This window comes from Vicugna pacos, chromosome 22, assembly GCF_048564905.1.
Source record: "Vicugna pacos chromosome 22, VicPac4, whole genome shotgun sequence".
In the NCBI taxonomy this organism is placed as follows: Eukaryota; Metazoa; Chordata; class Mammalia; order Artiodactyla; family Camelidae; genus Vicugna; species Vicugna pacos.
Genome location: NC_133008.1, coordinates 23,434,810 through 23,451,863, shown reverse-complemented (window position 1 = coordinate 23,451,863; position 17,054 = coordinate 23,434,810). Strand labels below are relative to the sequence as shown.

General features: G+C 42.8%; 1 protein-coding gene across 4 annotated transcripts in view; it reads right to left on the bottom strand.

The window, feature by feature from the left end:
• Positions 1-17,052, bottom strand: part of BRD4 (bromodomain containing 4) — an 81,666-nt gene extending 64,614 nt beyond the window's left edge. For 2 of the 4 annotated variants that reach the window (XR_012063162.1, XR_012063161.1), the window contains exon 1: positions 16,800-17,046. The gene's annotated coding sequence lies outside the window, so the exon portion shown is untranslated. Of the gene's footprint in view, positions 1-16,799 lie in introns of all 4 variants that reach the window. The other 2 variants (XM_072947488.1, XM_072947489.1) reach the window with 1 other exon arrangement.
• Between the last annotated feature and the right edge of the window lie 2 nt (positions 17,053-17,054).

Below are 17,054 nucleotides of genomic sequence, written 5' to 3'. Positions count from 1 at the left end.
GTATTACCTAAAAAATCAATTAAGACATCATTACACAAATAGGACCTAAATAAAACTTACAAGCTTTCGCACAATAAAGGAAACCATAAGCAAAACAAAAAGACAACCTATGGAATGGGAGAAAATATTTGGCAAAAGATGAGACTGACAAGGGCTTAACTTCTAGAATATATGAACAACTTACTAAAAATACAAACAACCCAATCCAAAATTGAGCAGACCTAAACAAGCAACTCTTCAACGAACACATACAAATGACCAGTAGGCACACGAAAAAATGCTCAATATCGCTAATTATCAGAGAAATGCAAATCAAAACTATAATGAGGTATCACCTCACAAAAGTCAAAATGACCATCATTAAAAAGTCCACAAACGATAAAAGCTGAAGAGGATGTGGAGAAAAGGGAACCCTCCTACCCTGTTGATGGGAATGTAGTTTGGTGCAGCCGTTAAGGAAAACAGTAAGGAGATTCCTCAAAAGACTAAAAATAGACTTGCCCTATGATCCAGCAATCCTACCCCTGGGCATATATCCAGAGGGAACTCTAATTTGAAAAGATACATGCACCCTAATGTTCTTAGTAGCACAATTTACAACAGCCAAGTCAGGGAAACAACCTAAATGTCCATCAACAGACGACTGGACAACGAAGCTGTGATGTATTTCTACAATGGAATATTACTGAGCCGTAAAAAAATAACAAAGTATCACTTGCAGCAACATGGATGGACCTGGAAATTTTCATTCTAGGTGAAGTAAACCAGAAAAAGAAAGAAAAATACCGTATCACTTATATGTGGAATCTAAAAAAAAAGACAAACTTATTTACAAAATAGAAACAGATTCACAGGCATAGAAAACAAACTTGTGGTTACCAAAGGTGAAAGGAGGGGAAGGATAAATTAAGAGTTTGGGATCAGCAGATACACACAAAATAGATAAACCACCAGGTCCTACTGTAATTGCACAGGGAACTATATTCAACAACTTGTAGTAACCCATAATGGAAAAAATATATACACATGTATAACTGAACAGCTTATAACTGAATCGCTTTGCTGTACATCAGAAACTAACAACACTGTAAATCAACTATACTTCAATAAAAAAGACATTACTAGAATACAAGTTCACAGAAAATGAGTCCCATGATACAGACTTAAAATTCAACCTCTTGACATCATGCATCCAGGTCTGCACACAGAGTCACCGTGTAATTGTTGTGTCACATGACAAGACTCAACCTCCAAGAACACTGAGAAAACATGAACTACTTATCCCGCAATTGCTGCTCAACTCAAAGATCAAAAGGAAGGGGGAAAAAAAAGTAAAAGCTTAAAACTACTTCTGCCAGGTTTAAAAGGAATCTGTGCTATGATAAGAAAGATAATAACAAGCATCAGCAAGGATATGGGAAACTGGAACCTGGAATCCTCATACATTGCTGATGGGAACGTAAAATGGGGCAGTAAATGGAAAAGTCCAGTGGCTCCTTGAAAAGTTTAAACTATAGTTATCATCTGATGCAGAAGTACTACCCTTAGGTATATATCCGAGAAAGAACATGTCTACATAAAAACTTGCACATGAATGTTCAAAGCAGCATTATTCATGAGCCAAAAGGTAGAAACAAATGTTCATGAACTGATAAATGGATTATCCTATTTATAAAGATGTGACCAGATTTTCTGAAAATGGGGGAGGGGGGACTAAGCTACTCCCTTTTGGGGGAACAAATTGTCTAGTGGGGCAATTGTTAGGCTCTGTGCTCCCCTTTCAAGGACAGACGTTTGGTATCCAAGGAGCACAGGGACAGAGCATGAAGCAATTAAACTTGTCCAGGGTGAAGTCAAAACACTGAATGCAGGGAGAAGCAGTCTGCTTAGACTGGTGCTGGAGGCAACTCTCATCTCCACTCATGAGTTAGTAAGGGCCCTCTCACTTAAAGGATTTCAAAAATTAAGCTGCCCTAGTCACATTTTGAGGTACTGCATGGAGAAATGTTAAATTACAGTGATACTGTGAGCCTTTTCAGGGTTAGACTGGCTGAATCAAGACACAAACCAAGCCATGGGGAATATAGCCAATATTTTATAATAACTACAAGTGGAAAATAACCTTTAAAATTGTGAACTGCTATGTTGTACATCTGAAATTTAGATAATAATGTGCATCAACGATACAAAAAAAAAAAAAAGACACAAGTCAAGCTACTTGCTTTGGAAAAGGTTGTTCAGTGGGTTGGGTTGAGAAGCCAGAACTGTGGTAACTGACAGACCCTGAGAAGCCAGGAAGGGGTGGGGTCCAATCTAATTTTAACCAGTCACTTATTTACTTTTAGGATGCCCTGAAAGACATCTGGCTGGACACCATGGTGCCACTGCTTGAACCATCTCCTGTACACTTCTGTCCATCTTTCATAGCTGCCTGATAAAAATCCCCCAACCACAAATCAGTTTCAGAGTGAAAATAAGACAAGGGAAATCTGTAGTGCCTAGTAAGCTTCTATGTTCTATGTTCAAGTTCTAAGTTCAAACTTGTATTCAAAATAGCCAAGAGGTGGAAGCAATCTAAATGTCAACCAATAAACAAATGCATAAAGAAAATTTGGTATGTATGTACAGGAATATTAATCAGCCTTAAAAAATAAGGAAATCCTGTCATTTGTGACACTGATTAACCTGGATGGCATTATGCTAAGTGTAATAAGCCAGTCATAAAACAACAAATACATACATGACTCCACTTACATGAGGTATATAAAACAGTCAAACTCTCAAAAACAGAAAGTAGAATGTGGTTGTCAGGGGCTAGTGAGCAGAGAAAGGAGAGTTGTTCAATGGATATAGTTTCAGTTTCGCAAGATAAAGTTCCAGAGATCTGTTGCATAACAACACGCACAGAATTAACACTACTGTACGCTTATAAATGTTAATGGCAAAATTTTGTTGTCTTTAACCAGAAAAAAATAGGTAGATAGTTTCAGCACAGATTCCTCAACTCTAAAATGGAGATCCCCAACTCTTACAGGACTCGTCTAAGAGTCAAATAAGATGCAACAGAAAGTGCTCAATAAACATTATTAATCATAATATTAACTAGAGTGAATGTCATGATTTAGTATTAACTTTTAAAATATTCACATTTCATGAGCCTGCAAGCCATGAAACATGTAAAACCAAATGGGCCGTGAGATCTGGTCTGCAGCGGACTAGACAGGCTTTTGTCTACCTTGCTCAATTGATTGACTTCAGGCGGACCCACCACTGGCACCTTCTAGAGGCACCACTCAGCCTTTGACCTCTGCTTGAACCTTCGTTCATATTCTCCGCAAGCAAAGATAACGAGCCAAACTGGCCAGCCCTGCCCCCGAAGCTCGGCTCACAGAACGGGGGTGGGGGGGTGGGGGTGGGGTGGGGTGGGGTGGGGGGTGGAGAAGAAGTCAGATAAAGCAAATTCCAAAGAGGGGAGGGGGATTGTCTAGGCTATAAAAATAGAAAGTCAGAGACTAGAGACAGAATGTGATCTTTTCTAGATAACTGGAGTTCACTCCAGGATGAACAGTTTTTGAAGAAAAAGACCTTTTCCTGATAAAGGCTAATTCTCCCCTTGAGTTCTTACCCTACACATGCTTGGCTTTCTCAAGCCTGGGATCTTACCAGGATTCCTTTTCCAACCTCCTAGGGGGAGAGGGGAAACTTGCCTATCTCCATTAAGTCAGGATTCAGTCCCTGCTATCTTCTTACCCAGGCCCCTCCTCATCTTTCTCCGCACAGCCCCAAGGAGACCTCTCGCACCCTCGTGACAATGCCCAAAGCCCCCACGTCTGGCCTAGACCCACCCCTGCATTCCAGAACCAAACAACCACTTGCCCTCAGGGCAATGTCAACTCTTAAACATCTTAACATCTTAAAGTACCACAGGACTAAAGTGAGCTTAACTTCTCTAAAATCTGTCAAAGCCTTCCAGCTACCCTCAAGACCTTATCTGCCATTTGGAGGTAGTGCTAACATGCTAGATAACCCCAAAACCAAACATTTCCACCATGCAGAAAAGTTTCACCAGACACCACGTTTTATAAATTGGGTAGGTTACTGTGAAGTAAGAATGATCCAAACTGGACCCTGAAAGATGGAGGAAGTGCAGACGACGCTAGGAATCAAGACATGATTTGGGACAGCAGTCTGTCACAGAAGCTAGGAGCCCACAGTACCACAGGATGGGAGTTTGGATTTTATCCTATATGCAACGGAGTTTTAGAGCAACAGAATTATGCTGCAATAAGTGTGTTATATTTTTATCATGTACTGTCCAACTAGTTTACTAGTCACGTTCTGCATGGAGCATCTTTAACCACTTCTACCATGTTCTCTTGAGTGGATTTTTATCACAGCTACTCAAATCCAAACTCTATCCAATGACATCATTTCTTATTTTACAACGTCAAAGAAAAGTTTTGAAAGTAAAATGAAAACTTATTCCTCAGGGCACTTGTTAAATGAGTTACCAGCTTTCTAGCACTGGGTCACTGCCCACCACTGGAGATTTGCCTCACTTCCCCCCTCCTACAGTCATGTTTGAATTGTACATGGCACACTGACATGGGAAATAACCTTTACTCACTACTGAATCCTCACCGCACATGCAGAATAGAGCACAGCACCTGATTACCCAGGAAGTCCCACACACACACTGGCATAATCACCCAATTCAGCATTGCTTGCTTCAGGCAGGAGATTCCCTTTAAATGAATCCCTAAGTGGGAAATAAACACCCATGAGCTGGAACTCAATGCCACCCAACATAAGCGGTGCTTTGAGATTGAGAGGCTCATTGTAATCCTAACAGATCATCTAGTTCACACCCCTGACTTAACAAGCCTGGGTTAAAGATAATGCTTACTCCAGCTTACTGCTCCCCCAAACTTCCTCTTCTGTACTCACATACTTTCATTGGAGTTATCAAGGGAAAAAATGGAGGTGAAACTAAATCAAGGCATCTTGGTGCTCTAAAGTAAATCTTTTCAAGGTGAGGTTTAATTTCACTTGTGTGAATTTCCTCACAAGACTCCTCAGGAGGGTGACACTGCATTTAATGACCATAAATGTGGATGAAAAGGAGATCTGCTCAGCAAAGTAATGAGCCTCTTCTGACTATTCTCTGCCCTGGCAAGGGCCTCTAAAGGACAAACGTTTACTTGCAGAACTATCCAGGTCTCCATCCAGGCCTCAGCTGTCCTCACAGATGGATCAGCCTAAATGCCAGCTCTTTTCCTATGCTCACAGCCGGAAGGTCTACTCCTTCTCAGACTGCTTGGCTTGCAACTCTCACACAGTACTTCCAAGGTCTACCTCGTGCTCATTTGTACAATCCCAACCATCTGTACGTGGTGGATTCCTTCCTCCCTCCTTCTGTTGTAGAGCAAAGGTCAAGAACGCCTGGGCTCTTCTCTGGAGCCAGGCCCTGCCACTTACGAGCTCCGAGGCCTTGCAACCCTGCCCAAGTGACTGAGCTCTCTGGGTGTCAACTTACTTACCTACAAAATGGGCATGATACCAGTACCCAGTTAGTAAGGTTATTTTCTGAGGACTTAAGGAATACGTAAGGTCTTAGAAACCCAGCACCTGGCACACAGTAATCAAAAATTCACTATAATAGAGTGATCATAAATGGATGTACAATCTCCTAGACTGTTGAAGGGAACACAGTGAAGAAAGAAGTGACCCACAATGCTGCTCCTTACATTAAGGTTGACACAGACAGCAAGCAGGGTGAATTCTGTTCAAATTTACCATTTGAGAATAGGCAAGCAGTAAGAAACAGAAAAAAAAAGGTCCATTCTGAAAAGGAAGATCTACCCTTTGCTGGGAAGTCTATTCATAGGCAACTATTTGCTAAAAGCCTTGAATCTTTTCACAAAGAGTCAATGGTCAAAGATAAGTAATGCTTCAAGCTTAACAATTTGGGAGGCATGGGCGAAGAGATGAAAGAGCCACAGGCCAGGGTGTACCTAGCTTTTAGAGGCACAAGGGAAGGATGCTGCGCACATGCGTTTCCAGAGCAAAGAGGCCCTTAGATGTCCTGAGAAATGACACTGAGGACAGGCAAGCTAAGCTGCAGGCCTGTCAGCTCCAACATTAGTAATTCAAAACTGCATTCCTGTGATTACAAATATATGAGTTATTATCTTGAAATAGATAAACATGAAGGTGATGTTATTTCCAGACAACTAATCTGTGAGCTCAACTGTTTCCTGGTGTCAAAAGGAAAACAAATGAAGACACATACACACAACCTTTATTACTTGGCAGCTTTTTGTAACTGAAAGCACTTCAGAACTAAGGAATTTTAAATGATTATAAATGAAAAACTACACATGGATGGTACCAAAACTCTGTAAGCTATCTTGTCTGTCTCTTTTAATTACAGAATAGAAAGGGGTAACTGCTTAAGTAACAAAGCCCTGCCTGTACAACACGACTAATTCAACTGAGCAAAGCAATGGGATTAATTAAAGCCAAAACCAACAGTAAGGGAAATACCCATTAGCACATACAAGTTTAATTTTCAAACTTTAGAGATTAGGGATGAGCAAAAAGGTTTTTTAATACTGTTAAAAAGAGGACAACAGGTTCAAAATGGAGCCACATATGCTAAGCCCAAAGCCTACGAACCACAACTTAACTACTCTTGGCTCTCCCAGAAATAATGTTAAACCAGTCAATCAGGAATCACCTGGTCAGCACTAGTGAGGTAACCTGTTCTTTGATAGCGTAATTTCCCTGATCTCACTCTCTCTAGTCCATAATAGTCTTTCATTTGTGCAACTCCTTGGGAGCTCCTTCCTATCTGCTAAAAGGGATACTGTCCCATTCATGAATCACTGAATAAAGCCAGCAAGATTATTTAAAATATACTCAGTTGAATTTTTTTAACACTATGCACTATTCTTAGAGGTAATTGTTCTTTCCCGTCCTTTGACAACTCTGCTCCAATTACAGAAGTATGAATTATTCAAGTTTATGATATTGGACTTCCCATCCCTTCTACCAGACCAGGGTTTGGGGAAGGAGAGTGGCATCATGCATACCACCCGTGTAGCAAGTTCATATTCCTAAGCATAAACATCTAATGCTGAAGAATGATACCTTCCCATCCCACAAGGTCTGTTTCCCTCAGTCTGCAGGTTCAAGTGCCTGTATGGAATAAAGGTGCTGCAACAGAGAGCAGGCACTAAGCCACATAAGGGACCACAGCCATAAATCTTTCTAAGTCTACCCACATCCAACACCACCAAATGATCAGGCTGGCTAGCAGCCCATTGGATTCTTCTGCAGCAAAGGCTCCAGGCTAACACCAAATCCTGGAAACAGTTTTATGAACAGCGGAAGCAGTTTCAGTGAAGAGCCCAAAACAAAAACCTTCCTTCATTTGTAGCCGCTGCAACAGGCCCATTCTGGCACACTGACATTCCTCATCCCCAAGAAAGAGAACAAGCTGAAAAAGAGGGGTGCACGGGGGCCCAGGGCAGACCTGTACCAGAGCTGTCACAGGGAACTTGATAGCCTCTATAAAAACCTCTGGAGGATTTTCACAAAGACAAACCAAAATGGGTGCTCCACATTGTTCCTAGTAATAACTTTGTAAATGTCTGCAAAAGCAACATGCATGCAAAAAGGAAAGCCTTCAAAACCATCAGGAGCCTTTTAATTAACATAGTAATTTCCCATTCTCTAAGTAATATCCAGCAAATACATTTTAATGTATGTTCCTTGGATGGGCTTTAGGGCTCTAAAAACTGCCCCTCCCCCAAACAGGTCAATGTTCGTGTATAGAATATGCATTTTTCTGGAGCAATGTCACTTTCTCAAAGGGGCCTCCAATCTCCCCTAAAATTAAGAACTGACGCTCTAGCAAAAAGCAGCGCTTGGCCTCATCCTTGGCCTCTGGACCCCTCAATTATTCTGAGCCCCTTAAAGAACTGAATAAATTCAACAGCGAGCGAGAACTGTAGGAAAATGATTACTCTAGCAGTGCTTAACACTTGTTTTTGATTATGGAAATCTGAGTAGGCTTTCTGTAATACTAGAGGAATGCCAAGCAGCAGACTTTACAAGAACTTAAGTACAGAAACAGCCTAACAAATGGCAAAATTACAAATGTAGTTTTTGTGTGGACAAAGATGAATCCAGTCTACTGAAATGTTCTCCATTACAATTTCATTCATGCAAGCACTGACTGATGTTTACCTACCTGGTCTCTTACCCGAGTCTTCCCCTGCGCTTCCTCCTTGATCTAAACCCATCTCAGCCCTGTACTTCCTGAGGGCTGTTTTTCTGGCCAACCTGGGCTCTATCACTGGTGGCGAGGGTTCTCTTGCCCACCCAAGAGACTACTGAGACTTGGCCTGACTTCTCCCAGAGCCCCCACAGCAACTCCCTCTGTACTTGGTACCTGGTAAGATAAACCATGTCTTTCACTTAATCCTCTACCAAGGATTTGGAATATACATACTCCTAACCATCTTCACCCTATCCTTTTTCTTGAGTAACTCATTCTAAACTTTTTTCAGCTAATTCTGGTTTATGACCTAGTATGGAAAATTAGCTTCTCTTTCAGCCATCCAAAATTTCTTGCTTCAAGTTAGGGGGTACACTCTACTTCTACTGTAAAACACAGACTGTTCAACAAAATTATCCCATCTAGCATGACTCATAATGATGAGCAAGATGTTGCTGGGGCTACCACTTGAGCAAAGCAAGTGGAAGGCAGAGACAGGGTAAATGTGCCATGTTTGAGGCGAGGTGGTTCAGCATTCCCACTCTACATATGTTAAGGAACAGGCAATGATCCAAGCCAGAGTCTTCAGTCGTCAGAGCACTACTGAGGAAGGCTCACTCTTGACCTTCAGGCCAGGATATCAGAGACAGAGAACAAGCTCTGATGTCTCTGTATGAGCCCCTGGGATCGACTCCAGACTTCTCACATCAACCAACAAATTCCCTCTCATTTTAACCAGTCTTATGTGTATTATTTATACCAGAGAGACCTAGCCAATACAGCTATTTTCTAAAAGAACCCACATCTTGATTAAAAAGCTAGGAAGACAGCATTTGATAATAAAAGACAAGACAACACACCTCTTTATATACTTGTTTTGCTTGTTGCAAACTGACAACCTTCACCACTACATGGTGAACTTTCTCACCATTCCTCAACTTCCCCATCTCACTCTACCCTCTGAAGAGCTTCCAGTAAGCAGGGCACAAGGAAGAAACTGAAGATCAATGCAGTTCACTTACTACTAGAAAGCATATCCAGGACAGTCACCCTTGGGCAAGTGATGGAGAAACAGACTGCAAAATGACCACTTGCCACCAAATCAAGGTACCCACAGTCACCACTGAGTATCTAAAGCAAGGTTATTTCACACCACTCTGACATGATTCACAGTAAGAAACACATTTTGTCATGTACACAATAATACATAAAAATTACAAAAGGTTTTATAAATTACCCTTAAATGTGTGACACCCTTTGACATTCCCTTTGTCTCCTCTCTTAAACAATGATTGCCATCTACTAAACTCATTTCATTACCCAGAGTTTGAAAAACACATATGAAATAAAAGTTACTTTCTCTTAAAATTCAGATTGTGGTCAAAGATCTCTGGAGTCCAAACCTATTATCCCATTTTACATACGAGAAACTGAGGCTTGAAAGTGTATTTGACTGGTCCAAGGAAAGTACACAGCAGGTGTGGTGTGTGCCTGCAGCCCAGTTCCTTTCTTCCCTCCTTCGTGCGTGTGTGCGCGTACACACACACACACACACTGCACTGGCAGGTTCCATACTCCATGCAGTCCTCCTGTTTCAACCCTCACAATAACAATCTGCTCACCTGCAATTTATGTTTCCTTAAACATAGTGGAAAATGTTTTAAGTGCAAAATCCCCCAATTTATCTCTTTTCCTTTTCTTTTACACAAAACAATCTCAAAGGCCAATTCACCCATAGGTATGTATATGTTATTGTCTGGGGGAGGACAACTGGAGACATTAGCCACACGCAAGGACACAGAAATTACTAATTTCTGTTTCTAGAAATTGCATAACACCAAGTCCAACATCTCTCCCTGGCACTTCTTCCACAGTGTGCCAGTGTCTCTTGGCATAACAGCAATGAGGAACAAATAAAGAGTTTCAGCCCTAAGTGGACACCAAGACAAGAGAGATGACCAGAGGCAAAGTGAGGCCTGGACAGTTTTTCTCAAAGCCCTTTAGGCAGAGTAAAAGCAGCACACCTCCCCCAACCCAAATACAATACAGGTCAGGCTCCCCTACTCTCCCCCAATCTGAATACAATACATAAGCCAACACCCCCACCTAGTCTACCAAGTCAATGCTTAAGCATACAGATCCCATTTTACAAATAAGGAAACTGAGGTTTAGAAAGATTATGTAACTTGCCTGAAGTCAAGGCCAGAAGGGGGCAGGGCTGGGACTGAACCTCGACAGTGGACTCCACAGTTCTCCCTTTCCAGCACAAAGCTCCACCCAAGCCCAACCAACTCTTCCAGCCACAGCACAAAGACCTGGAACTTCCTACATAGAGTAGAACAGGCCAAAACTTGTCAAGGAAAAGGGCACAGAACAGTTTATACTTAGGGTGAACTTAAAAAAGCCTTTATTTGTTAATTATGTCACAGATTTAAAAAAATGGCTTCTTCATTCAAGTACACTTAATTTGTGATTAAATGCTCAGGTCTGACCAATCTGAAAAAAAGATACTCTTCAACTGAGTTTAACACAAACAAAAGGCATTCCACAGGGAACTGGATCCTGACCATTCCCCTAGTAAATGGTGACCAGCATCAACTGGTTCTTCTGGTCAACAGGCCCAAAGTCCACTAGCAGGAATTCAGCCTCCCGGCCAGGAATTCCACTTTCCTGGCCTGTCATCCAGCTGCCCGCCTCCCTTCCAAGGAGACCCTGACCTGTAATACAAACCTTCCTGGAGACCAGAATCCTTTCACCAAGTCCAGATGTCAACACAATTCAAATTAGAGCCAAAGGAGGCAAGGATGATTTGGACAGATGCTGTGCCTGTGTTCCCGAAAAACTTCCTCTACCAGTAACTTCTGGTGACCAATGTCTTTGTTCAGATAACCAGATTTTAATGAAATGATTAAATTACATTTTAGGCCTGAGGATAAACTGGACCACCTTCCCCTGTTGGATCTTTTCTCCAAATTCTGCAGGCAATATCCCAGGGTGGGTGCTCCCAGAGCTTCCTGAATTTCCATTAATTCTTTTATCATCATTTTTAATCTTGTATCAGATAAACACAAATCTTCATTTTAAAAACCCTATCTTCACTTTAAATTAACTCCTCCATTGATCTCTACTCACAGCTCACATGAAGGAAGACACAACATAGAGAGGGATCTGAAAGGCACCTGGCTTATCTCGGTATCACCTAGTGAAACCTGGTAACATGGTTTTGGGGCATGTCAGCTGGTACACCTTCCTAGCCCTCAGATGCTCTACTTTAATACCTGACTACCTCTTCCCACTTTTACTCTTCACCAGGGGCAGTGACAGCAATTAAGTACCTAACTTTGGGAGGGCACAGCCTCATTTTACCCTCAAATGAAAGATGACAAGTGAAGCTGACGGAAGGCTGAGTGACAGGCTGAAGGTCACACTGTGCCACAATGGTGGCATCAGTCTTTTGAAGCAAGTCAGTAAAAACAAGATGGGACTAGATGCCAAAAGGCAGTTCAAGCCCTTCCAGGTCACCCTCCCTAGAGCATTCAGGTAACACTGGGCTTCTATCACAGGGTCAGGAATTCTGAGACTTGATTTCAGGAAACAAAGTCCAACTCTGGGCAGGAGAGAGCAGAAAGGTCAAAGACCAAAATCTTCAAGACATTTCCGCTTAGAAGACTTCAGAATACACTCAAGACCACATTTGGTTTTTACACAATTGCTACTTGTAAGGTAAAAAAATGTTAAAAGCCTCACCCTTACAAGCCAAGACACTGACAAGCTTTGACTGGAGGAAGGGAAATGCGTGGAACTTTTCTAGAAAACTAATTTGTATTAATTTTTCAAAAATGCACAGCCTTTGTTCTAGTGATTGTTTCTAGATATAAAAAAAGAGAAAACTTGAAAATCATGTCCAGAAACAGCAGAATTAAATTACGGTACGTTCATGATAGAATTTCAGGTGACCATTTAAAACAGAGCATTTGGAAATGTTCACAGTGTAGTATTTTTTGAAAACTTAAGCACACAATCCAGTTTTGTTACGCATACAGAAAAATAATGGCATAAAAATGGGATTAAGAAATACTAATTTTTAAAGCTTAACATCTTTTTAACACTCTGTATTTTCCAAATTTCAAAAAATGACCATGCACTACTTTGATCCAAAGAAAAAAACCCTCATAATCTCTTTTTCAAATGATACGAAACAAACAGTGCTATTCCCCCTTTAGGGTTCAGTCAAGAACAGAACAGATGGTTGCTCTGCCCTAACTTTGACACTGGATCCACTCTCCATCTATTTCTTTAGAATGGAATATATCCCATGATTTATGCTAGGACATGTGGATGCAGTTTAATCAAGTTTAATCAGTGGTAGCCTGTCTGGACTGAAAAAAAAAAGTGTCTTTACAATTGCCCTTTACAACAATAGTACAAGTTTGGGATGCATGTTCCAGATTGTTTTCTGTGTCTCACCAGTATTTCAAATTGTTCTCTAAGAATGTACAATTTAAAAAAACAGCTAGGGATCAAACCATGCAGGCTGCACTGCATGTCAACATGCTAACATCCTTGCACTTACATTTCCTCGTTCTTTTAAATGGCTACACCTCATTCCATCAAGCTTTTTAAAAACTCTCTGTGAAAGTACTAGAAAAAAACCCAATGCAATTAAAGTTATTGCACATCCTCAAAAAGTTAGGTACCACGGCCTAGCAATTTCATTCCTAGTTATCCACCCAAGAGAAATACAAAATGTCCACACAAAAATCTGTACATGAATGTTCATAGGAGCGCCATTCACAACGGCCAAAAAAGTGGAAACAACCCAAACATTCATCAACGGAATGACAGATAAATAAAATGTGACATATCTATCCATATAATGGACAATCACTCAGTCATAAAAGAAGTACTGACTGATTCACACTACAACACAAACCTTGAAAACATCATACCAGATTAAAGAAGCCAGACACCAAAGGTTATATATTGCATGGTTCCTGAAATATTCAGAATAGGCAAATTTATAGGGACAGAGTAGATCAGTGGTTGCCAGGAGTTGATGGGATGGAGAGTGACTACTAATGAATAGGGGTTTCTTTTTGGAGGGATGAAAATGTTCTAAAATTGGTTGCGGTGGTGGCTGCACAACTCTGAATACACTAAAAACCACTGAATTGTACGCTTTAAATTGGTGAACTGTATCATTTGTGAATTATATCTCAATAAAGCTGCTACAAAAAGACTAAAAACAATAAAAGTATAATGCTCAAATCACACATGTTATATTCAATAAATGTTTGAGGGGATGAATACATTAATAACAAATACATATACCATAAAAAGCCACTGTGCAAATATCTTTGTCTTCCTTTGTACATAGTAGAAGCTCAGGAACTGTTGAGATAGACTGGCCAATGACACACACATGAATAAAAAGAAAGGGCTCAATGTTTAAAAAAAATTTGTTTTTACTGACAAAATGAGATTCACATTAAGAAATGCTACCCATACTTGTTTATTACCCACTTCATCTCCCTCTTAAAACACTTTTCCCAGGTCAGGATTGAACCACAGCCCACATTTCAAACTGCTAAGTGGGTAACTTACAGCAGACAGTGCACAGAAGCAACTGTACACCATGCTGGTTCGATTATTAATAAGTTCACTGCAATTTCTAGGGACCTTAACGTTATCTCAGTTAAAAATCACATTCCTTTTAAGTCACTACTGGCCAGTTTGTCTACTGATAATATTTTATTAATTTAAGAGGACTTATTTGCATTTGGAATTATGGGCATGCCAACTTCTTGCTCAATTATCTCCCCAGTTTATTCACTCAAGGAATATTTTAGCTGCTCTTCTAGGTGCTGAGGACACAATAGAGAATAAAAATAGGCAAAGCCAAGTAAACCAAACTCTGCCCCATGAAGTTTACATTTTAGTTAAAAAATAATTTTAAAAAACTTAGTTTTTTTAACAAACTCATGTCTTACATATTAAATAAAATGTCAGTACCAGCAAAGAATCCCCACAACTTTCATCTTGCAAACATTCACTCTTTTCTAAACACTAAAAAATTTACGAAGATTTATGAAACAGCAGCAGTTTTCAATAACAAGCTTTTCTTTTCTTTTTATAAATTTGCCAGGAACATAAATACAAACACGGCTACAAGATTATTCAAAATCAGAATTTGAAACTTCACATCCACACAATCGTGACTGACAGCAGGCTGTCAGAGCATATTTAACAGCCAGGGTCTTCAAATCATTGAGATACAAATGGTTTTTGCTTAAAGTTAAAAAAAAAAAAAACAACTCCAATCTCCTCCTAGAATTCATAAATCTCAAGTCATTCAATAACCTGAATTGTGTAACATTAAAATATTGCATCCTCTCCACCTCCAAAAGCAAAAGTGCAATTTAGTACAAAGATCACAACAACTGGCTCAAAAGGGTAACTTTTGGAAACAAAGTCTAAATTCCTTTAAACAATTCAATAATTTAGTGGAAATTTTACAAAGTGGCCAATGATTCTCTTAAGCTAGGGAAGATAGCCATATAGGCACCTCAGAACAGTCAACCGATCTTTAAAATGCAGCCACTTTCACGTTCTTTCATCTACAGACTAAATTATTTAGCTTCAACAATTAGGCTGGGGCTGAATTCTAGCAAGATTCACACAGGTGAGCTCAATGTCCTTCAGGGTCAGACCAACTAAAACCATCTTAAATGACATTCACTCCATAGCTTAAGCCCTTAGAAACTGTTTCCTACCAAGGTTAAGATAAGATACATAGTGAATAACACGGAAGCAATGCATTGTTTCAGATCACGCTTTTCCTTTTCGGGAAAAAGGAGAGGTTTATCCTCCTCAGGTTGAAGATTCTGAGAAGGAGTTGATTATCTACAACGTCTTGGTTCAAAGATAAACCCCAGCCAAATTAAACCATAATGAATGTATTACACACTGGCAACATCATAAAACAGATCGTGCCAACCAAAAACTTCTTGAAATTGGAAACACATTCATAAATCCTGTTGAGTATCCCTTTCTTTACAACCTCCAAGGACTAAACTCCAAGGACTAACAATTTAAGGAACCTGACAACCCCATGCATAAAAATCTCCCAACCATTATTACAGTACCAAAGACTTATGGGCTTAGAGGTACCTTTAGACTTCGTTTTTTGTAAACACCGACAGGTAGAGCTCTCTCGAAGGTAAGCAAAGACATTTCAATTCTCATTAGGTAGAGTCTCCAAGAGGTCACTTTTTGCATCCAACACACACATAAAAATGAACCCAAGGACCAAGACCATTAACCCCATCAGGCTGCACAAAACATTAAATGGGTAAACAAGCAAATAAAAACAACACTTCAAAAAACAATGCGTGGCATTGAGTAAAAGGGAGGTTAGCCACTCAGCAAAAGCACATGACTCATCCACGGGCCTGAACAGAAGTATTTATCCTATCCACTATACCAAAGTGGGATTTCCCATCTTCATCCAAGGCTAGGCCTTGGGGGTATCGGCGAAGTTGTGCTATTTCCGTTTGGAGGGGGGGAATCATTTTATTTCGCTGAATCACAACTCCTCCACATCCCCACCCAAAACCACCACCACGCACAAGACTGCAAATAGACCAGGCCATGGCAAGGACGCCTGCGAGCACCGACCGAGCAAAACAAAGCGCCCAGTGAGGGGCTGCCAGGCTGGGAGTGGGTGGGTAAAGGGGGCCAGGCTCACCCCTCTGAGTACCGCTCCCGCCCTCAAGGGTCTGTCTCCAGGCAGGTGTGCAGCTGCAGCCTCCTCCCTCCACTTGGGGGTCAGCCTCGTCCTCCGCAGAGCTCCAGGGACAGCCCGGAAGATGAGGAAATCAGGGCGGGGGTGCGCTGCCCCGGCCGGGGCAAGAGGACCCAGGAGCCAGAGGAAGAGCGCGCAGGGCCCGTCCCACAAGAGCGCCCAGGCCGGGGCCGAGCTCGCTCCGGGGACCGCGGCCCGGGGCAACGGCGCCCGCGACCACCAAGCCGGGCCCGGACTTACCCGGGCCGGGCGCGCCGCGGGCTCCGCAGCGGCCGCTTCCTCCTCCTCCTCCTCCTCCTCCTCACTTGACAAAATGGCGGCGACAGGAAGTGCCGGGCGCCTCGGCCCGCCCCCCGCCCGCCCCCGGCCACCCGCCCTGCCGCTGAGCCCGCGCCCCCCGCCCGCGCCCCTGCCCTGCCGACCGACTGGAGACAGGGGACGACGGCGCCAACTGTGGGGCGCCCGCGAGCCGTCCTGCTGCCCCGACGCCAACGGCGCAGGAGGCCCGGGCCCGGCGCGAGTGGCGCGGGGACGCGGGAGGCCCGCAGGCCTGAGCCCGCGTCGCCCCGGCCTCCCCGCCCCCGCGCCGCGCCGATGGCGTAGCTGCTGGCGCACCGGCCCCATTACGCAATGCAGGTTACGCGGGCCGCGCCGCGAGTTCCCGCCAGCTGCCCCGAGCCGCCCGCCGCTCCGAAGGGCACTGGTCCTCACCTGAGACTCTAGGCCGCACGCCGCCCCCGCCGGCCGCCGGCCGCCGCCGCCGCCCCCTCCTCTTCGGGCTGCCTGCGCGGCGTCGGGGCCCACCCGCCGCGCCCGCCGCTCCGCAGCGCTTACAGGCCCCGCTCTCCCGCGGGCACTGCCGGCAGCTGCCGCCACCGCAGCCACCGCTTCGGTTCCTCGGCTGCGGGAGAGCAGAACAAACAGCCCTGCTGCCGCCGCCGCCGCCGCCGCCGCCAGCGCCCTGAC